The following is a 24882-nucleotide window of genomic DNA, read 5'->3' as shown; positions in this document are numbered from 1 at the left end:
ACTCGTGCAAAGTAACATATGTATAAGAAAATGGTCAAGTTGGTATAGGCGGAGAATATACAAGTGTGTAACTATATAACCTTGTTTCGTCCTATCTTATGAATAACGTAGTATGCACTTGTTATTTCTCACCAACCTAACATTCATTATTTGTTTGGCCATAACAATTTCTTGATGTATTTTTGTTGTAATTGTAATTCTTTATAAAAATCAAAGGTGCTTTGTACTTGTGCAAAGTAGCATATGTATAAGAAAATGGTCAAGTTGGTACAGGTGGAGAGTATACAAGAGTGTAAAGTCCCATATTGTTTAGGGTATATTAATTAATGAAAATCAAGAGATATAAAAAAGAAGTGTGTGTAGGTCCAACATACTTACCTAGATGGGGTCTATGGTTGATCATGAAGGCTCGTGGCCTAAGGTAGTGACTTTCATTGCACTCTTGAGGTATGCTACCTTAAGGTATGCCAAAATAGTAGAGCCTACACCATAATTTGTGGTAATGGAGTTTGTGTTTGCGCAACTCCTTTATTGTAGCTCAACATTTTCTACAGAAGCTAAAGCAAGTGATATTACTATGCACTTTAATTTACATTATAATGTCTAGATATTATATATTATCTATTTCAAAAGAACTTTGGCCACAATGTATAGAGAAAATAAAATATCGTGTGTGAATTTCAAATAAATGTCCTATCTTCTAATCTATTCGAGTGAAATAAAAATATGCATTGGAATAAATGTATTATTAATTTACTACTAAGTCATTGTCTTTTAATAACATTTGATTCATTTATTACTGATTTTATATATAGATTTATGTTGACGTCTCAGTTTTGAATTTATTGTATGTAAGTAATCAATATAGACAACAACATTAAAATTTAGGTTCAGGTTGAATAAATGTACACTTAACTTTTAAGTTAGTTACTGAAATAGTCATATGAATTTGTTTAATGATATATACAAGAGCAAAAAGAACATTAATATATTTTTGGGATATATTCATTATTTTTAAATATTTAACTAATGATATCACTTTTAATTTTTTTTTATAACATTATATTATCTACAATAAATATATTCTTCTCTTATTGTTTATTTAGCCTTTTGTTCTTTTGTCTATATGTTTTACTCAGTACATCACTGAAAAAGTAGTGAGAAGTGTGGAGGTTGTGGTACAAAAGAAAAGTGTGGATGGTTATGGAACATACTTACTTGGACGAGATTAATAGGTGATCAAGAAGGGCCATTGTTTAGGACAGTGACATCCATTGCACTTAGGAAGTGTGCTGCTCAAAGGGCTGCCCAAGTGGTGGAGCCTACGTCAAAATTTGTGGCAGAGGAGGCCTAAGTTTTTGCGATCCCTACATTCCATTCATAAGTTTTGTTTTGTTTGTGAAATTTAGGTTTATTCATATTTATCTATGATCTTAAGTGTTGTGTTATTTATGTAGTTTAGGTTTTCCCACAGTCTTTAAGTTCTTCTTTGTTTTAGTAGAAATCTTTGTTTGTGTTGGTTCAGTCTGTGTATATTGTTTTTATTTTGTTTTTGGTTGGTTATATGCTCTTCTAATTGGGATTCTTATGTTTCTGTAGTTGCCAATTATGTCATTTGGTAGTAATATCCAATTTAACTGTTCATATTTAAGGTTGAAGGTTAATTTATTATAGTATTCACATTGAGTTTTTATTTTTTACTTTTTTTTGTAGTTTCTATATTTTATTAGGTAAATTTTGTTCATTTATTAAAATCCAGAAACATTAAAACTTACAATCATATTGGATATGAGGATGTGCAAAATCTTTCTACAACGAAAAAAATCTATGCCAGACAAGTATTTAGAGAGAAATGTCTTTAATCTTGGAACAAAAAAGTTGAAGCTAGTCTAGTTTATGTTTCCTTTTGGTAAACCTTTGATGCTTTCACACTGCCATAGTGTAATCTAAAGTTTATTAGACTTTTTATTTCTAATCATTTACTGATCTATATTTTGTGTTCAAATGCACAAACAACTTTTCAAAGGTAAAATTTCCTAAGATCACAACACGTTAATCATATTAGTTTTGACTATCTCATTCTAGACACCCAAATCGTAATGTTAAGGACAAATATGAAGAAAAAATTAAACATAAAACCTTTTCTATATTATAATAATTGCAGTTTGTAGGTTCAACACATGAAATGCACAATGGTTGAGCAACAAATGATAAGTGATGTTGTGTATTCCTCTAACTCGTCTAAAAGACAAAGATATGACATTTTCTAAGATTTCGAGGTATAGACACTCATAGGAACTTCTCTAACCATCTTTATAAAGCTTTAATGCAAAAGAAAGTTTTGGTGGATGATGCGGGTACCTCAGAAGAACTAGAAAAAGTGATAAAATATTATGATTTATTAGGAGTAGGAAGTAGAGTCATCATTCCAACTGCAAATAAACAAGTACTTAGCCAAATTGAGGAAGTATATAAGGTTAAGGAATTAAGATCTCATCTTTGTAACACCCGAGAAAATTAAATAATTAAATAAATAATTATTTAATATAAATTTCCATAATGGAATCTTTATGAAATTTAATGTGGGGAGTTGTGATAGGGAACAATACTAGCTCAAGTGGTTGAGAGTACTTGGCTATTAAGAGAGGACTTGGGTTTGAGTCTTGTGGATGTCATTTGTGTGTTAATTTAATTGTTTTATTGTTTTAAATAGGCTTGACCATGGTGCATGATAATATAATCTTAGTTGTATAAGAATTATCTTGAAACATGAATTGGTTGGTTGGTTGTGCATTCGCTTAGCAAGTGTGTGATTGTGTGTTCAAACCTTAACTTATGCAAAAATAGGTTTCTTTTTGCGAAAAATCTTTTTGGTCATGAAGGGAAATGTTCAGAAACCCTAGCCATCATAGGGATGGAAGGGCTAAGAGGACCTCTTGTTAATGGCATTTGATGGCCATTGCCATTAACGCCTCATAATAATAATTTTTGTTTTTATTATTAATTAAATTAAATTAGGGTGGAAAATGGGAGGAAAGGAGAGGCCTTCAGAGAGTTAACTAGAGGAATGAATTTGGCATTGAGAAAAAAGAGTTTGGGCACCTAGTAAAGAGAGTATTGAGGGTTGCAATCAACTTTTGAAAGGAAACAAGGGCTAAGGAAAAAATGGGCTAAGGAATTTTAGGCGTTAATCTGTTGTGCCTTAATCTGTTGTTAATTGATTGGATGTTGTATGTATTGTATGTGAATCTTTGGTCCTTGCCATTTTTTGGATTCTTTTCGTGTTTCTAGAAATTTTCAAAAACCACTTTGCTGCCTTGAAGGTCTGCCAGGCGAGCCATGTGTATTGTTGTTAGTTTCTGGGTTTCTGCCAGAAATTGCCTGGCGGCATGAACTAGCCGCCAAGCGACACAACTAGAGTAACCCAGTTTTTTAGGTTTTTACATGAAGCGCTTGGCAACGATGAATACCCGCCAAGCGAAGCAAGCAAGATTGGCTCATTTTTATTGTCTTGTGGTTTTTGGGTTATTCAGATTGAGGGAAAAAGGTTCTTAGCAACTGGATACATTGCGAACTGTCCAGAATTATTGAATTGTGTTGTGGTTCGAGGAATAGGTTGAATCATTGTGAGTATGATCATAAGTGCATTTTAGGATTTTGGGAAAAGTGGGATTTTGATGTTCGGCGATTAATTGCGGTATGAATTGCACTGAAAAGCTGGTGGATATGATGTAGGTTGAGTATTTGTACAATTGTAGGCATGATTAGCTGTTGGATTGTGAAACTAGACATGGGGAATTGAGGGTTGTCATAGGTGCAAAGAAATTTTTGGGTTTTACCTAGAATTGTATGCACCGCCTAGCGGACCTGGCTTTCCGCCAAGCACCAACACAGGGAAAAGTGGCACTACGTGTTGTGTATGATGGAATTACATGGCTAAGTGTTGAGGTTTCATGATGGGATTGTAAGAGGGTTGTTGGAAGGGTGATTGTAGTTATTCAGTGAGTAAGACTTGATTGTGGTTGAGATATGCATTATTGGTTACTAGAATTGGAGTTCATAAATTTAGGTTTAACTTGTGATTGGGTTTGAAGGTGGATATGGTTTCAAATGGGAATGGTATGCGTGCATTATAAATGTATAGGCATAAGAGCAATATGCATCACGTTAAAGTGTAGGATTTTCAGGCGATACCTGGAAATCCAGAGATTTTTAGAGCGTGTGGCGCCTGGCGGCGAAAGCCTTATGCTAAGCGGTCTGCAACCAAACTTCGCTTGGCGGCGCTTAGGCAGGGGACAACGGGTTGTTCCAATGGATTGGTGCGTGTTCTACAATGCTTTACATGACACCTTAAGGATGAAGCTTACTGAGGCATTCCTTGAGTTATGGCTCAAAATGGAGGGTAAACACGTGGTGATCATGAGTTGTGTCCTAGTGATATTGGAAAACCAGTTTGAGTATGCGAGTTGTGGCTCATATGGATGGGTTCCACTTGATTAGGAAAATAATGGGTTGTGGCTAGTGAGGTTGTAAATCTTGTGTTGAAAATACAAATTGTGGTTCATATTGGGAACTCAACCTAGCGTTACGGATGGTGGTCCGTAACAGGATAGTCCCGTAATGTATCTACAAGTTGTGACTTGTAGAGGTGGAACCACGAGTTGTGGCTTGTGGTAGCAAGGATTATCTTAAGGTCACCATCTGAGGATGTAGAGCGTGGATGAACATGGTAGTGATCATGTTTTATGGAATCGGGGTATGGAGGATTCCCGGCCAAGTGTGTGTGTGTGCACTTTATTTTGGTTATGTATGTATTTATGTTGTTAGCTCACCCTATCTGCTTGTGTTTGGCGATTATCGTGTAATTCGTTACATGGGAGTAGATGATGTTATAGGTGGAACTAGTGAGGTATAGCATCAGAGAGGGGCAACATGGGAGTTTTGTTTTATTGATTATATCTACTATTTTTTGTACATGATTTATAACCAATTTTTGGATATGTAAACTTTGAGTTAAAGTACAAATTTTGGATTTTAGCGGTTTTAATAAAGTTGAAATTTTCTCGCGTTTTGGGAGAGTTTTTATTCAATGTGATATTATTACTATTATTATTTCTATTTTACTTAAATTAGTAATATCTGGCCAGGATATTACAATCTCTCTCTGAAAAAATGGGTTTAAACCCAAAAATGTTGGGTGAATAGATCTTAATCTTTGTTTCAATATCTCCAATGTGAAATATTGAATTAAATGGTCACATTGTACATTGTATAACTATACAGCTCCTCTTTGACCAATCTTCTTAACTCCTCTAACTTCCCTTTGCACATCCAATGAATTTGTCTAGCTGTTTAGATGCTTCTCTAAGTTAGTTTCCACCTAGGATGGGTGATGTTGACTTTTCACAAGAGATTTCTTTGACAACTTTTCTTTATGGTTCAACCAACTTGTAGATCTCATCAAATCTTCAAATTTAAATCTAAAGCCTTTTGGAAAACATAATTAAAATTCATGTTATTCAAGTTTAAGAGAATTTAATCAAAGTTAGAATTAAGGAAACAATATGCTAGACTAGTCTTAGGAACTCAAAAACATACTAAACTAGAATATCACTCTAAAAACAGCCTTTTGACTACATTTTGTTAAAACTAAGATTTTTAGAAGAAAATATTACGTGAAAAATAGTTATGCATGATTGTTATGCATGTATTCCTATATAAACTCGGTAACTCTTGTTTTCTAATATACAATAATATTCTTTCTCTTCTCTCATTAACCCTTGCTTCATCTCTTCTTCCCTTTCTCCTATAACCCTTTCAGAAAATACTAAAACACTCTAAAAATAGAAAATAAAGAAGACAAAACTCCCAAAAATAGTGCTCTAAAAGACAAAAAATGTGTCTAATATGACACTTAACACAATTACTTCCATTAAATGACTCAAATGACTAGACGAATGACGTCAAAGTATGTCTTAGACAAGTATCATAACTATTAGACAAATCAAGTTCAGATGATCAAATGGCGCGAAAAGTTAAAAAAATCACTAAGTGACATAAAGATTAAGTCAAAGGTTGAAATTGATAACGGGTCAATTAAGAGAATATCAAATTATTTGATTAATATTGTCAAGCAAGCACTCAAGGCTCAATGTTGATTCAATATATTATGATTGAAGATATATCTAAAGAATATCAAGGTGATTGAGTATTTGATTGAATATAAATATAAAGGAAAACCTCTTTGATTGAATATTATGAATACTATCATATGATTAAAAAGCAATCATGAGCAAATAAAATACTCTATAGATCAAAGAATGCAAGAGAATATCAATAAAATTAAAGCCATAACGGTATGAAGTTTAAAATTCAAGTTGATGAATGGATGAAAAGGAAAGATTTGATAATTCACAAGTAGCAATACACTTTGATTGATATATCAAGAACTTTCATATGGAGCAAAATATTTGAAGATACAAAGCATATACTCAATTGAATATGCATCAACGGTCAAATGACACTAATTATAAATACTAAAAAGACAATAAAACACTATAAAACTAGAAAATACTAAAACACCCTAAAAACAGAAAACAAAGAAGACAAAACTCCCAAAAAAAGTGCTCTAAAAGAAAAAAAAAATTGTCTAATATGACACTTAACACAATTACTTCCATTAGATGACTCAAATGGAAGATTAACTAGACGAGTGAATTTAACGTATGTCTTAAACAAGTATCATAACTATTAGACAAATCAAGTTCAAATGATCAAATGGCGCGAAAAGTTAAATAAATCACCAAGTGACACACAAAGCATATACTCAATTGAATATGCATCAACGGTCAAATGACACTAATTATAAATATTAAGACCAAGATAAAGAAGAAAAAAAAAGCGAGAAATATACTAAAAGAATTATGAAATAAAGAACGAGTAAAATTGTTAAATATTCAAGAGAAATCAAAGTAAGATTACTATTAGCATTTGTATTTTGTGGAGTAATATTGGGTTGAATGTTACCCTATAAGCGTGATTGTATTCTTCTGCATGAGATATCATTATTGTTTATTGTAAATGAAAGTTCTTGATCTCAATGAGAGATTAAGAAAGATACTTGGAGAGGTTAAACTTATTGTAACCTAGAGAGGTTTATACTAGTAATATTTGAAGAGGTTGATACTCGTGCAAGTTAAGGGATTTGATTAGTGGAACTTCTTAAGCAAGTTGCTTAAAAGACTGTACGTAGCCTCAACGTGCGAGGTAAACCAGTATAAATCCTAAAGTGCATTCTTCTTTGCCTTAAAATTTTGGTTCACCTATATTATGTTGCGCAAAATAATTGTAAAATGTTTACATGCTCTATTCATCACCCTTTCTAGAGCCACCTTGCACCAACAAAGATCACCCTTGCTCTTTATATTTTGAAAAAACAAGTTTTATCCAATGACAAAAGCACTCACCGAGAGAGTCTGCATAATCAGTAGATGAAGAGCTCATATATTGGATCACAAAGAGGCTATTCAAGAATTTTATCCATTCCTTATGTTAAAATACCTACGTTTTAGTTCAAAAACACCTAAAATGACACCACTTGATCTAATTGATATATCAAACTCACAAATACCATATTATAAACCAAAACTTCACATGAATTTCAACATTTGTAATAGTCATATTATACAAATTAAATTATCAAAGCTACTCTATTTTACTTAATACAACAAATTACAGCCTCAATGCCTTAATTAAAAATTTAAGTATTATTATAATATATTAGCTTTCATTACCTTGTTAGTAAATTCCTAACACTACTAATGCTCCACATAACACAACTCTCACAAGTAACTTTAACTATGCAAAGAAAACACACATAAATGATCTGAACATACCCTTATGACCATAAAAAAATAGAGATTTAGTTTAGGGTATTGGGGGTCACATGAAAACCTTATAGAGGCCACATGCAAATAGAACATAACTGACTCAAGAAAAAGAGGAGAAAATGACTATAATAACACTTTTGAATTGACAAATGTGTTGCCCTCTACACTAGGAGTCTATAGGTGGGTGCAAATCTTCAAAGGGATGAAAGATGAGGTCGAAATTTTACAAAGATTGCAAAGAAAGATTTAGAGTAAATGTTTTGGACAAATGATGGTTTTATATAAGAAAACTCAAGTAAGAGAAAAATATATTGATAGCTTAACTTTTTAATACTACAAAAATAAAAGTTTCATCTACAAAATCATTTCTACTCTTAAACTATTTTCTACATCAATAAATTTGCTCAAGAGAGAAAAGAACATTTTTTATTTTTTAGATACTCTTATTATTTTTAAATATTTAACTAATAATATCACTTTTTATATTTTATTTTTATCACATTATATTATCTATAATGCATATATTCCTCTCCTATTATTTATTTACTTTTTTTTGGTCTATGTGTTATCTTATTACTGTTTCAATATTACAATAGTTTTATCTTTCAGAAGAAAAAGAGCATGCAATTTTTTTCACTTACCCTTGTTAAAGAATATTTATCCTTGACAAAGTTTTCCGTGAATCAAGGATAATTCATGCATTTGTCAACTATCAACAATAACATGAAAAGGATTTTTGCATAAATCTCACAAAAGTTATAATGTATACAACATATTGGAGACAACTCATATTAATAGTATGATAATCAATTCCACTTATTACTACATCAATTTTAGTGTATCAAAATATTTTACTAAAATTTGATTCATCTACAATGATTAAAATAAAATAAATCATCTCAATCACAGATGAGAAATGTATGTATATGTATGCACTGTCAATTATTAAGTTTACTAATTTTACTCTCTAAGTTGAATGATTCATTTTTTAGATCTAGATCCATTTTACTCTAACTAGAAAGTAAGAAATTTTTTTTGAAGATACCATAATTCCTGTAACAACTATTAAAACAAAGAAATAAAGAAACAAAAGTGTATTTTACAAGGTTACAAGGTTAGTTTAAATACTCAATAATACTAAATAACAAAATAGATATAAATGGTAAAAGCCCTCCTCAAGTTGGATCAAAAATGTTTTGAGATCTAACTTGTTGAGTTTTGCAAACTTTTGATGTGGTGAGACTTTAGTGAAGAGAATTGCAACTTGCTAATGTGATTTAACGTGGATAAGTCTTAAGAAAGCAAATTCAAGGTGTTCTCTAACAAAAAGAACTTTAGACCTTTGATTTGAAACATGATTAGAGACAGATGGATAGTAGAAACGTTATCACACAATAGAAGAACCATTAACAGTTGGTGGTCGAAGAACCACAGGAGTTGTTTGAGCCAAAGTAACTTTGAAGTTATAGATGCAATAGCCCTGTACTCCACTTTTGTTGAAGATCTGGAAACGGTTGGTTCTTTTTGTAATTTCTAGGTAAAGAGAGAATAACCCTTGAAGATACAAAAAATCGTAGTGGATATTTGTTGTCTAGAAAACCATGAGATTTTAATGATGTAGAGAAATGTTTAAACCACTGCCTGAAGGCTTGCTTTAAGCCATATAAAGATCTAGTCAACTGACAAACAAGATTACTATTATCATTTTGTTGGGTCTTGCAACCTTTTGGTAAGTTCATGTAGACCTCTTCATGTAGATAGCCATTTAGAAAAGCATTTGTACATCTAGCTGGAAAAAAAAATCTTTTTTTAATGAGAGCCAAATTGGTCACGTACAATGGTAATAGTAGCAACAGAAGAGAAAGTGTCAAGGAAATCAATACTCGTCTCTTTTGTAAACCCACGTGCTACAAGTCCAACTTTCTTTTTGATAAGGTACCCTTAACACTATATTTTACCTTATAAATCCACTTTCTATTGATGGCCTTCTTCTCTTTAGGTAGAGAAACAATATCCCATGGGTGGTTGGTGTCCATTGCTTCAAGCTCTTTGTCCATAGCAACCCACTATTCAAGGAATCAAACAACTTGATGATAATTTGTTGGTTCATAAATGTTAGTGATTTGCATAACAAAATTAAGGTATGAAGTAGAAAGCTTATCATATGAATGTGATGACATATAAAAACATCATATTCATTTGGATAAAGAGGATGATTATTGTGTCGAAAATATCTTCTAGGAATATTAGGAGGAGATATAGTAGGTTGATTAGTCAAATCATTATAGTCATTATGATTATGTTCATTATGAGGAAGAGGATTTTTTTTCAGTGATGGGTGGTTGAAAAATATTTGTGGTGGGGGAAAAATCATTAGCAGATCGATGGATAACAATATGGACAAATGGATCATCAATCTGATTTAACTATGGTGTAGAGTTATGATGCTGCATGGTAAAAGGCATAATAATTTCATGAAAAACTACATTTAAGGACATAATAGTTTTTCCAGATTCAAGGCCATACAACATATAACCCTTAACCCCAGTGGGATAACCAATAAAAATAGTGGGTCCAGCCTTGGGATAAACTTGTGTTTGTCATGTTTTTGAGTAACACCATAACATAAAGAGCCAAATATCTTAAAGTTGGAATAGTCAAGAGCAATATTGTAAAGAATTTGATAAGGAATGCAATTATTTAAAATACGATATGGTATCCTATGTATGATACATGTAGCTGTTAAAATACAATCACCCCAAAAAACAATGGTAACATTAGATTGAAATAATAAGGATCTAGCCACATTTAAGAAATGTTGATGTTTCCTTTCTACAACAAAATTTTATTTTGATGTACAAGGTAATGAGAATTAATGCAAGGTTCCTTCAAAAGCAAGAAAATTAGTGAGGAAAAATTCCTTTCCAATATCACTTCTTACGTTTGAAGGATTTGTGAAGCTGATTTTTAACAATTTGAAAAAGAAAAATACAAATAGAGGCTTGTTGTTTAGACTACAATAAAAATATTCAAGTGAATCGGATGTGATAATCAACTATTGAAAGAGAAAAATGATTGTTGCCATAAGTAGGAATATGAAAGGGTCCCCAAGCATCAGAGAAGTGATTATGACATGTAAAAGGAAGGAGTTTTACTTAGCTAAGGGACATATAATACAAGTTTTACAAGAGAAATTACTAAGCAAATGTAGATTGTTATCAACATGAATCAATCTAAGAATTTCATCGGATAAATGGCCTAATCTATATTGCCATTTAAGAGTATTTATATGAGTATTCATATTGTCAACAATATTAATAGAAGAAGGAAAAATATTGTTACAAAGTTTATTGAAGGTATTTTGAAAAATGTAGTGGCCATCCAAGATGCTACCCTTGCCAATCACTTGATAAGTACCAAAAATCAATCATTTTCATATGGAATGTTGGCACTTCTGTTTGTAATTTGTGTTTATATCATGTTGATCTTCCTTAATCTAGGAAAAATGAGCTTCAATTACATGCTTCCAAGTTTCTACCTATAGGAAATCATTTATCCCTATTTTGTATATTTTTCAGGTAAATTATAATAGGAGGAAAGAACTTAAGAAGAGTGGAGAAATCAAGAAACAGAGAAAATAGAGAAGGCTTACGTCTAAGCTCGCTCAAAACAAAAAAAATCTCACCCAAGCGAGAACTTAGGCAGCCATCTCGCTTAAACGAAGAAGGATCTCGCATAAGCGAGAGTTCGTGCAGAGGAGATCATCTTTTTCCACCATTCTCGCTCAAGTGAACTTGATCTTGCCTAAGCAAGAGTTCGTGAAGAAGCTCAAGCAGTTTTGCAATTCTCGCCCAAGCGAGAATATGGTCGCCCAAGCGAGACTCTTTCTTCAGCATGAAGTACTCTATCTCACCCAAGTGAGATTAAGCTAGCTTAAGTGAGACCTCGTGCAGTATATATTCCTGGAGTTTAGAAGGAAATGGGGTTAGACATATATAAGCTTAGTGACCATGAGGCAGAGCACAAAACTCTCATTTCCTTCTTCTTCTTCTATTGTACTTCTTAGGATTTTGATGGCTACCATGAGTGGCTAATCTCCTTTCTTGGGATTGAATGTAATCGACTTGAACTTGGATGTATATGCTGATATTTATATATAACATTTTTGTTTCTACTCAATATTGGTATTATTGTTCTGTTCTTAATGCTTAATTCTATCTGATCAATATATGTTCTGATTTTGATTTTTGGATCTATTTGGAAAGTATTTCTGAAAATCTAATTTGAACAACGATACTTGATATATTTTGATGCTAGGAATAGATCTCAATATATCAATTGCTTATAACACTCGACCGTAATGTGGATAGCTTGATGAATATGTGAGGAATCCATACTCAGGAACTAATCTTATGAATTTTATACGCGAGGAATCGATATAAATGATTTTTGGGTGTTGTATCAATATTGGTATTTTCAGATGTTATGTATTATATTCATCCAGATTACAGACAAGGGAGATAGATGAAATTCAATCCCAGTTTCTTTTACTGAACTTTTCTAAATTTTCCTTTTTTACTGTATTACTTTATCCAAGTTATTTAACAAGCAATGATGTATCAAATTAAAATCTTTGTACATATGTCGATGGAGATAATTATCTATTTCAACTGAATCCATTCCTCGTGGGTTCGACACTCTTATTTAAAAATCATTATACTACATTTGAGTTTTGGTACGCTTGCCAAAAGATCAACAAGTATTTTTTGGCGCCATTGCCAGGGAACGATGTTCTTTTGAAATTTTTATTTATCTCATCGAGCTTTGTGAATATTTTTCTTAATTAAATAGTTATTCAATTTTCTCCTTTGTACTAATCCTTGCTTGAGCTATTTTGATTTATGTTCTTACGAGGTCAGGTTCCTAAAGATCAATTAGCATTTGACCCAAAGATAGAAAAGACAGCTAGAAGAAACAAAGGCAAAAGCAAAAAGAAGTAAGGAAAAATAAAGGAAGAATCTTCTAGTACTCTCACCACACATTAACAAGTAGAAAATATGGAGAATTAGATACATATATTTTGGTTCTTAACTAAGAATTAAATAGGACCATCATTACGTACTTGTAAGAACAAAAGGAAACAATACCATATGTTAAAAATATTGTGTGGAAAGAAAATTATATTACTTGTCGTACATTCATATACCTGTGGAATTGTACATTATGGTGGGCATTAAATTCTTAAATAAAATCAATTCAAAAGATTGTAATACAAGGACTGCATCTAAATAAGAATTTCACATTTCACTGATAAAACAAAACTCAAGAAACTTAGATTTCCATGTGCTACACGAGAAAAAGAAAACAATTTTTCCACATTAAATGCAATCATTATGTAAAAACTTCACCAATTTTGAAGAATAAGAATTGTGTCAAAGCTCAAAGCTAAAAGAATGAAAACACTTTAATATCTTCATAACTTGTGGATTTCAACTCATGACTTGACATTTTGTTTAAAACTTATATGTGTCCTATATAAAGTCTTTGGTGCTCCACCTAATCAACCAAGAAATAAATTGTACCAAGTAACATAAGTAAAAGAAAGACTCTTCACAACTCTTGCTTACCATAGACTAAACACCTCCTTAAACACATTCCAATTAATGACATCCTCACTACAGACTACGATGGTCTAACTAGTAAACATGTGCCCGTTGTCATAGGAGTGACAAAGCAGGATGGGCCAGGCGAGTAGCCCGCAAGCCTGTAGTGAAAAGTATAGGATAAATTGAGATTTTGAGCCTACAAACATGTTGAAGCTCAGCTTGCATAACATTAACTGATCACCCTAATCAAACATCTTTGGGCCAATCATCCTAACCAATCACCCTAGCTGAACACACTTAGGACATCACCCTCGCAAATACCCTGGTTGATCACCTAGTCTAACACCCTTGGGTCGATCATCCCTGGTCGATCACCCTTGGGTCGATCATCCTTGGGTCGATCATCCCTGGCCGAACATCCTTGAATTGATCACTTTAGCCGAACATCGTTGGTCGATCATGAGTTTTAAATAAAATATCAAATCCAAAAGTTATAAAGGTGTTAAAGTATTATAATTGTGTTTTCATTATTTAGCTCTAAGCTTTGAAATATTTCTTATTCTTCAAAATTAGTAAGCTTTGAAATATTTCTTATTCTTCAAAATAAGTCTAGTTTAACGTTGAAAAATGTTTTCTTTATCTCATGTAGCACAAGGAAATCTATTTTTTTTCTGAACCAAATCTGAATTAGTTATTCTGAATTTAATTAAAAATTTAACCTTCAAAAGCAGGAAAAAGAAGAAAGATAATGCACTTTGTTTGTTGTCTATGTTGGTTTCATATTCACATTTCACAAAGAGTGTTATGTTAACTAATTAATTACAAAGTCGGTCATTTCTCTTTTAAATATTGAAGTTTTTAAGTGTGTAATCCCACGATAAGATTGCACTTTTCACCTGATGTATCCTAAATGAACAATCATTCTATGATACCAAGTGCAAGGTTAATTTTCTCTATATTTTGTTGTTACAAGTTGTTGTTTTCAAATAATTTATTATTTTGAGCAACTTATGTTAATGTATTTGGTGACAGGGGTGATCAGATAGGCATGTTTTCAAAGATACATAAGCCCCACATTGTCCAATACCTACGAAATTTGCTTCGTAGGTAATTCGTAGATAACAACACACTACCTACGAAAAAAGCACATTACCTTCGAAAATTTGGCGTAGATAATAAGCTAATTTCTTGTAGTGGTTGTCAATGGGTGATCAAGAAGGCCATGGTCTAGGACAATGACTTTCATTACACTTGGGAAGATACAATGACTTTGATTCCACTTGGGAAGGGTCTGTTCTAAGGTCCATCCAAGTGGCACGACCCCTACATTTCAGTCCTAGGTTTTGTTTTTGTCTTTGTCATTTGGATCTATTTGTAGCCCCTGCGTTTTCTCCATGTATTTGAGGTCATTTAGGTTTAGCATAAGTTTCTGTTTAGGTCTTGTGATGTTAGTTTATCTGGTTGGCTATGTTATTTTACTTTTCTAATAAGGATGTTTTTGTAGTTGCCAATTATGACAGTAATTTCCAATTTAACTCTTCATTCCTTAATTGTTGAGATTAAATATTGTAGAGAAGATTTTTACAAAAAACCATATACAACAGAATAAAAATAAAAAGAATATACTTTAACCTTTTACATGGTCAAAAGTTCGACGAGCATAGTTACATTAAACCTGTTGGATCACACTATCTAGGAAAACGTGTGAATTTCTGAAGACAAAAAACAGGAACACTACAATTATTGTATAGTTATTCTGTTTTGTGGTGAAGTAAAGAATCATTGTCTTCCTTTTTTCCCTTTTAATATGGTATGACCGATCCTAAATTGCTTAGGGACATAACATTTGTGTTTGAACATGAATGCATTTTGGCACCGAAGGGATGACAAAAGTGTGGGTGTGTTTCCACTATATTATGCTACAACAACATGGTTGAATGTGATTAATACTTGTGATGCTCCGACACGGTGCTTGGATGATGCTTCCTGCTCCCGAAGCGAACACGGAGGCAGATGCGCAACAGACACCTGCACGACGCGGTGTTGGGAACTTCTCCATGGATCAGACGCGGCCGCTCTATGACACGTGCGGGAGGACATCTTTGTTTGTTTGGATGCACAACTTTGATACGAAAACGAAATTGAGAGAATTTGTCGCGTATCCGATGAAGATGCGTTTGTTCACGTTTTGCTAATCTCGTTCTTAGATATTGGATTTGATTGGCATGGTATTTTTGCTTGCTATTTTTTAGAGAATGAAGGGAAACCTAAAAATTTTAAAATAAAAGAATAAAATATAATCTTTCATACTTTTTATTAAAATAAATCCAAAAAATTTAAAATAAAAAATGAAATAAAAATAATAAAAAATAATCTTTCATACTCCTATTAAAATAAACCCAAAAAATTTAAAATAAAAATGGAAATAAAAGGATAAAAAATAATCTTCCATACATTGTATCAAAATAAACCCAAACAATTTAAAATAAAAAATGAAATAAAAGGATAAAAAATAATCTTCCATACCTTCTATTAAAATAAAATAAAATCAAGATGATGACCAAAAATAAAATTAATAAGAACAAATTATTCTATAATTAGAGTAATATGAGATGCTATAATGACAAGTAACAAAAACAGAAGAAAGAATCGAGATTGGGAGCTCTTGAGTTGAGAGGAAATACAATTGAGAAACTTGTTAGCAATTGCAGAACAAAAGGAAGTTGTTGCTTTGCAGTTGTAGAACGAAGGAAAGTTGTTGCTTTACAGTTGCAGAACCAAGGGAAGGAGAAAGAAAGTCTAGAAAAGATTCTGAAAGGGTAACTTTATAAACTTTCTTTTTTATAATTTAAATAAATATCCTTCGTAGTTTTTTTTATGTAAAAATAATTTATTGTAGTTTTTCTTATATAGTGTATATTTGTATTTGTGAACAATTTTTTTAACGTTGTTAGTATTTATTAAATAATGTTTTATTGTATTTTATAATTTATTTATTATATTAAATTTAAAATTATGTAATTTAATTGTATAATTGCACCTTAAATTGAACAATATATCTATTATTGAAATTTTATCAAATCAAATTAACTAGAAGGAAAACAACATTTTTATGTTTTCAAGTTTTTTATTGCTATATTTTTATTATTTAAAACACCTTTATATAATGTTAAGAAAAACATATTTTTTTATTTAAATTTTTATTTTTTATTTGAATTATATCTTTTTATTGTTTTAATATTTGTCCCATTTGAATTATATAATTTCTTTTTAATTTATTATTTTTTATACCCCAAAAAATTAATTTAGTAGAAATTTTATTTTATTATAGGAAATTAAGATGAGTATACCTAGTCACGCCATCGAAAAAGAAGATGAAACAAAGCTTTTATGGAGATATGTTACAAAGTTAAGAAAAACTCCTGGTGGTGGAAATAATATGATTAAATGCAGTTTGTGTGATTTATCATTCAATGGATCTTACACTTGAGTAATATCTCATTTGCTAAAAATTATGGGAGTAGGAGTTAGAATTTGTCCAAACTTGACTACATCAAAACTTACTTAGTTTAGAAGATTAGACAATGAAGCAGCATTGAAAATAGAAAATTCAAAGAAGAAAAAGGTCTCTCTACCATCTGTATTATCTAATGAAGAAAAGCAGACGAATAGTGGTGTTAATCCAAAACACAAAGGTCCTTTAGAAGCTTCTTTCAATATCCAAGCCAGAGATACTCTTGATTATGAAATTACAAGGATGTTTTATTCTTCAGGACTACCATTTCATCGAGCAAAACATCCTCACTACAGGAGTGCATTTTCTTATGCTGCCAATACTTCTAATCTCAATGGATATGTACTACCAACATATAATAAATTGAGAGGTCCTTTACTTGCAAAAGAAAGAAGTCACGTAGAAAATCTTTTGCAACCCATAAGAGATTAATGGAATGATAAAGGTGTGACAATTGTTATTGATGGGTGGACTGATCCTCAAAGAAGACCACTTATAAATTTTATGGTTGTCAATGAGAGTGGTCTAATGTTTTTGAGGTCAATAGATGGATCTGGTGAGATAAAGGACAAAGATTTTATTGCTAAACACATGAGAGATGTAATTATAGAGGTTGGACCAAAAAATGTGGTACAAATTATAACTGATATTGCAGTTGTATGTAAGGCAGAGGTATGCTTATAGAAGCAAAATTTCCTTCGATCTACTGGACTCTTTGTGTAGTGCATACATTGAATCTTGCATTGAAAAATATTTGTGCGGCAAAAAAATGTGAAAGAAATAATGATACTTATAAAGAGTGTTTTTGGATCACACAAATTGCTGATGATGCTACATTTATAAAACACTTTATTGTGGGGCACTCTATGAGATTGTCAATGTTCAATACCTTCAACTCATTCAAGTTGTTTTTTGTTGCTTCAACCATTATCATGCTCAAAAGGTCTCAACGTTTGAAGAAAGACTCCAAGAGACGGTTATTAGTGATGATTGGTCTTCTTATAAAGAGGACAATGTGAACCGTGCACAATTTGTGAAAGAAACTTTATTGAATGATAATTGGTGGATGAAGGTTGACTACATACTTGCTTTTACTGCTCTTATTTATGATGTTCTCAAAAACACAGATACAAATATTGTTACTTTTCACTTAGTATATGAAATGTGAGACTCAATGATTGAAAATGTTAGAAAGATCATATACCAACATGAAAGGAAGACAAAAGTTGAACAATCATCCTTTTTTGAGGTAGTAAATTCAATATTGATTGATCGTTGGACTAAAAGTAACACATCTCTTCATTGCCTTGCTCATTCTTTAAATCCAAGGTAATTATGTAGTTAAATTACTTTATGACTATATTTTATTAAAATTTATAATATTATGTTAATATATCTTTATGTATTTTTAATATTGTAGATACGTATCAGACACCAACACTCGTATGATATTTGTAGGATACACTATGTCCAATTTGAAAGATATTTTTTTTATCTTTCATGTGATTTTGACAATTAAAATAAGGAACAAATCTTATATTATCATTATTTTTTCATATTGGATATTAGATAGATAGATTAGATTCATTTTGGTGTTAATTGACAATGTGTTAGTTGATTGTTTCAAACTTACATGTATATACACGTCGTGTCTCGTGTCTTATATTTTTCCAATTTAGTTGTATCTTCGTGTCCGTATCTGTGTCATATCCGTACCTGTTTCCGTATCCGGGCAACATAGGTTCTGAATGATTAAGTGAAGAACCACAAAGACGTGCCCCACATAAAGATTTGGAACTTACTCAAGAAAGGAAAAAAACTGTTTTAAGAGGTACTTTGATGACGCTGATGTGAGGAGAGAAGTGAATCTAGAGTTCGCAAACTTTTTAGGTAAATTGGGAGATTTTGCAGATGAGGATTCTTTAAGGGATAGAGGCAAAATGGATGCAAAGTCATGGTGGATTATTCATGGATCTCATGCACCAATACTTCAAAATATAGCTCTTAAGCTACTTGGTCAACCATGTTCTTCTTCTTGCTATGAAAGAAATTGGAGTACCTATCTTTTATACATTCTTTAAAAAAAAATAAGATGATACCTAAAAGGGCGGAAGATTTAGTATTTGTCCATAGTAATCTTCGTCTTCTTTCAATAAACTCCTCAAAATACAAGGAAAAGGAAACTAGCCTGTGGGATATTGCTGGAGATGATTTTTCATTGGATGATAATGGAATTCTTAATATTGTTAGCCTATTAACATATATAAGACTCAAACATTATGATATTTTAAATGTTTCTTTTTTTTATGATGAAATATAATTATTAGATTTTAATATTTATATTGTCGTATCCGTGTCTTATACTTTTTGAATTTTTCCGTATCTCTGTATCCGTGTCCGCGTCGTGTCCGTATCTGTATTTGGGCATCATATGTTGCTTCCCAGGTATCTGTTATGATCCTGCATGTGCTTGGCATGTGTGTAGTCCAGCTGTGATTTATCAATCATTACTTGTAGTATACAAGTAGCCAATTTTACTTGTTTCAAAGAAGCAAAAAAGTTTATTCCTACTTTATCTTCTTTGTATCTAGTGTAATTTACAGATTCCACCTGAGCTTCAGGATGCTTTCCTATCTGAATTGATAAAGTTTATTCCATATTTACAGAATGGGGGTTTCTTCTGTAGTGTCCATAATCATTATCTTAGTACTGTATGTTAACAGTGATATATCTTTCAGTGTGCGTTTGGCATAATATTTCCAATCATCAAGGCTGAAGGAATAAGACAAATGTTTTTCCCCACATCCATAGCAGCTTTTTATAGAGCTCCTCCTCACAGGTGATGCATTGAGGATTAAGGAATACTCACACTCCTCTCTCTACTATGCATTTTCAACTTCAAATTAAGAGGAATTTTGATGGAGGCAAAGACATCTGTTATGCCACTTGGATGAGGAGTTTCGATGGGTTGTAGCATTTAATTCATCAATTCGCTTGGTTGTCATTGTACCAAAAGAAACAGAGGCATTGTGAGCATGTACCATAAATTCTATTATATTTTCCTTGAACCAAAGAAGGATACATACATTCTGGTTCTTAACTCAGAATTAGACAGAATCATTGCGTACTTGTAACCAAAAGGAAACAATACATACGTCGAAGAATAGTGTGGAAAGAAAATTATATTACTTGTGGTACATTCATATACCTGTGAAATTGTACACTATGGTGAGCATTAAACTCCAAAATCAATTCAAAAGTAAATTTTTTTTTCATTTTTTGCAATCGAAAGTAAAATGAGTTTTTGATACGGTATTTGAGCATTAAAAGTAAATCAGTTATAAGAAAGTAACCATTAAGCAAAACATTAGTTCTTTTAACGTGTATTACTTGTAATCTTATATATTTTCATTTTTCTAGTATCAGTTTGAGTACTTTCGTAAAAAAACATAAACTAGATTGGCCTCACCGGTTTAGCAATCGAAACATAAACTAGTTTGTTGTAGAAAGATTTTGCACTTCCTCATCCATTCTGATTGCAAGGTTTAATGTTTTTGGATTTTAATAATTGAACAAAATTTACCTAATAAAATATAGAAACTACAAAAAAAATAAAAAATAATAACTCAATGTGAATACTACAATAAATTAACCTTCAACCTTTAATATAAACAGTTATATTGGATAGTACTATTAAATGACATAATTACATAAGAATCTCGCTTAGAACATATAAGAAATCAAAAACAATATACACAAACTAAACCAACACATACAGAAATTTATGCTAAAACAGAGAAGAACTTAAAGACTGTGGGAAAACGTGAACTACACAACACTTAGGATCATAGGTAAATCTTAATAAACCTAAATTTCAAAAACAAAATTTATGACTAGAATGTACGAGTCGCGCGAAGGCAGATAGTGAACTACACAACACTTAGGATCATAGGTAAATCTTAATAAACCTAAATTTCAAAAACAAAACTTATGACTAGAATGTAGGAGTCGCGCGAACGCAAACCCCCTCTACCACAAATTATGACGTAGGCTCTGCCACTTGGGCAGACCTTAAAGCAGCACCCTTCCCAAGTGCAATGGAAGTCACTGTCCTAAACCATGGGCCTTCTTGATCACCCATTGATCCCATCCAGGTAAGTATGTTGCATAACCATCCACACTTTTCTTTTGTACCACAAGCTCCACACTTCTCACTACTCTTTTAGTGATGTGGGACTCCAAATATCTTTGAAAACAAACCTCTCATTAACTTCATCACCTCTGCCACCAAATACATTAACATACCTTGCTTCCTGCTTAGGATAATAAACTATTTGAAAATACCAACTTGTAACAACAAAATATAACAAAATATAGATAAAATTGACCTTGCACTTGTACCATAGAATGATTAAATGATTCTTCATTTAGGATACATCAACTGCAAAGTGCAACCCTATCGTGGGATTACAAACTTAAATATTTCAAATAGAAATGATTGAATTTGTTGTCAAACAATTAATTACTTAACATGGCACTCTATGAAATGAGAACTTAAAACCAACATAGACAACAAACAAAGTGCATGTCTTTCTTCTTTTTCCTACTTTTGAAGGTTAATTTTTTAATTAAATTCAGAATAACTATTTCAGATTTGATTAAAAAAAAAAATTCCATGTGCTACATGAGATAAAGAAAACACTTTTCCACGTTAAATGCAATCATTATGTATAAACTAGAGTAATTTTGAAGAATCATAACTATTTCAAAGCTAAAAGCTAAAAAATGAAAACACATAAATATAAAACTTTTAAATCTTCATAACTTGTGGATTTCAACTCATGATTTCACATTTTGTTGCAAAACTTATAAATGTCCATATAAAATGTTTAGTACTCCACCAATCAAATCAGAAAGAACATGTATCGAGTATAACATATAGACACAAGAGCAAACAGATAAATAAACAATAAAAGAAGAATATATCTATTGTAGATAATATAATGTGATAAAAAAAGTGATATCATTAGTTAGATATTTAAAAATAATGAATATATCCCAAAAATATATTCTTTTTGCTTAAACAAATTCACATGACTATTTTAGTAACTAACTTAAAACTTAAGGGGACCTTTATTCAACCTGAACCTAAATTTTAATGATGTTGTTTATATCGATTACTTGCATAAAATAAACTCGAAACTGAGAGGTCAACAAAAATCTATATATAAAATCAGTAATAAATGAATCAAAATCTATGTATTAAAAGATAATCACTTAGTAAATTAAAGTTCATAGAGTGCAATGAAAGTCACTACTTTAGTCCAGGTAAGTATGTTCGACCTACGTACACATTTCTTTTTTCTATATCTCTTGATTTTCATTACTTAATATACCCTAAACAATGTGGGACTTTACACACTTGTATACTCTCCACTTGTACCAACTTAACCATTTTCTTATACATATGTTACTTTGCACGAGTACAAAGCTCCTTTGATTTTTATAAAGAATTACAATTACAACCAAAATACATCAAGAAATTGTTATTGCCAAAAAAATAATGAATGTTGAGTTAATGAGAAATAACAAGTGAATACTACATTATTCATAAGATGTAGGAGGAAACAAGGTTATATAATTACACACTTGTACTCTCCACTTGCACCAACTTGACCATTTTCTTATACATATGTTACTTTGCACGAGTACAAAGCTCCTTTGATTTTTATAAATAATTAGAATTACAACCAAAATACATCAAGAAATTGTTATTGCCAAAAAAAATAATGAATGAGTTGGTGAGAAATAACAAGTGAATACTACATTATTCATAAGATGTTAGAGGAAACAAGGTATTTTGATGCTTGCTTGGTTTCACATATTTTTGAAAATTATAAGTTTTTAAGAGGCTAAAACCAAGGTACTAGTAGTGACTAGTTTAATAGACGTAAAGTTTATGTGACAAGAATTGTGGTATCTTCAGAAATTTTACTTGCTTTCTACTTGTAGTAAAAGGGATCTAGATCCTCTAAAATTATCCAGTCCACTTAGAGAGTAAAATCAATAACGTTAATAGTTGATACTGCATTCATATTCATATACATAAATTTCTCATTAGTGATTGAAATGGCTTATACATTTTACTCACTTTAGATGAATTAGATCCTAGTAAAATATTTTGAACACTGAAACTAATGTAGTAATAAGTGGAATGCATTCTCATGCTAGTCCTGTGGGTTGTCTCCAATGTGTTGTATATATTATTATTTTTGTTGGATTTGTCAAATGCATGCATTATCCATATTCATGAAAAGCTCTACCAAGGATAAATATTCTTAACAAGGGTAAAGGAAAAAATGCATTTTCTTTTTCTTTTCTAAGCACTTATTTCACCTCAATTTATTTTAGACAGATGTTAGTTTTGCGCATTTTGAAAATCATGTCAGAAAAATGGAATTGTTTTGAAGATCGTTTCCTACTCATGGAACTTCAGTGACGTATAAAAACTAATTAATAAGAAGGTATATAATGCCTTAGACCACTCGGCCAAACTGTCCTCTGATATTAACAATTGGGCTTGTAAAGTTTATATGTTATTTACTTTTAAACATAACAAAATAATTTGCACTTACTTTATTAACGAAGAAAATGAATAGATTATGAATAAATTAGATCACGTGATATTAAATGGGACAAGTTTGTCACAATGGTGCAATTTAAGTGTGATATTATCCAAATTGGCAAGTTTTGAAAATATTATGTACATGACTGAGTCCTGCTTACATGACATGACTTATGACTCCTCAAATTGAAGTTATGTTTAGTCAAACATAACTCTAATGTGTTGTCATCTTGTTCATGACAAAACACTAAGAAAGACATCTTTTGAAAACAATAATGAAGTTGTCACCATAATTTATCAAGAAAAACTACGAAAAAACTACATAAAAAGTGGTATCTGACAATGGATTTAGGTTTGTTCTAAGATGGTCCCTTTTAATTAAACTTGCAAAATTAATTTAGTTGTTAAAATATTTTTTCTGCTAAAATCAAACAAACAATTTTATATTTTTTATTAAAAAAATATTTATGTGGATTTGACAAGGATTGAATTTGCTCCAACTTAGTCTTGTTCACAATAAAAAATAAGAGTTGTGTAGTTCTTTATTAAAAAACAACTATTTTATGGTTGTTGATATTTTTAAAATTTGAAGTCTTTTCTATTTCTTGAAATTTTAATATTTTTTTATAATTCGTGGTGTAACACCTCTTTATTAGGAGCAATGAAACTCAATTATTTCCTCATCTTCCATGAGCATATTAATATGCAAATACTTCCTTATAGTCTACCGACCATAATGCACCTTTGATAAGTGTCGAGTTTTAGTAATTTACATATCGTTTAGACATTTATCATGCATGATTTTAATATAAATCTTAGTAAAACAACCATGTTTACCTTTAATTACTGAATGAGGAGTAGAGAAGTTATAAAAAGTTGAAATTAATATGTTTGTGTTGTTTTTGCATGTAAAATGAAGGAAATTGTGGTTGGTGCGGCTGAGCGGTAGAAACGGTGTTAAGCGCCACAAAGGCAGTTCTCTAAACTCTTTGTACTGCACTTGATTCAATATATTATGTTCTTGTTTTATGTGTTGGTTATTTGATATGCAAATACTGGTTTAATGTTTAGATCCAATTAAATCTTCTAATGCTTGGGATATACCAGAGATGGATATGCAATTTTAGTTGGTTTAAAGAGTCTTGTTCTTAAAGCAAGGGTTCCTCCACTTGAATGGGAATCATCATGCGTCTGGCACCCTTAAGTTCCAATACTACAAACATGAGGTTAGAATGACTTTTAAAAGTA

At 31.3% G+C, this 24882-nt stretch overlaps 3 non-coding genes across 3 annotated transcripts; 2 read left to right on the top strand and 1 right to left on the bottom strand.

Annotated features, from left to right (window-relative positions):
- Positions 1-370: 370 nt before the first annotated feature.
- Positions 371-530, top strand: LOC114189374. Its single transcript, XR_003605676.1, has one exon. It is a non-coding gene; the product is annotated as a U1 spliceosomal RNA (small nuclear RNA).
- A 680-nt stretch (positions 531-1210) lies between these two features.
- On the top strand, positions 1211-1370 carry LOC114189273. Its single transcript, XR_003605589.1, has one exon. It is a non-coding gene; the product is annotated as a U1 spliceosomal RNA (small nuclear RNA).
- A 19640-nt stretch (positions 1371-21010) lies between these two features.
- Positions 21011-21171, bottom strand: LOC114189334. The gene has a single exon (XR_003605637.1). It is a non-coding gene; the product is annotated as a U1 spliceosomal RNA (small nuclear RNA).
- Between the last annotated feature and the right edge of the window lie 3711 nt (positions 21172-24882).

This window comes from Vigna unguiculata, chromosome 6, assembly GCF_004118075.2.
Source record: "Vigna unguiculata cultivar IT97K-499-35 chromosome 6, ASM411807v1, whole genome shotgun sequence".
In the NCBI taxonomy this organism is placed as follows: domain Eukaryota; kingdom Viridiplantae; phylum Streptophyta; class Magnoliopsida; order Fabales; family Fabaceae; genus Vigna; species Vigna unguiculata.
Note: the sequence above shows the minus strand (reverse complement) of the source record. Positions and strands in the feature narration are given on the sequence as shown.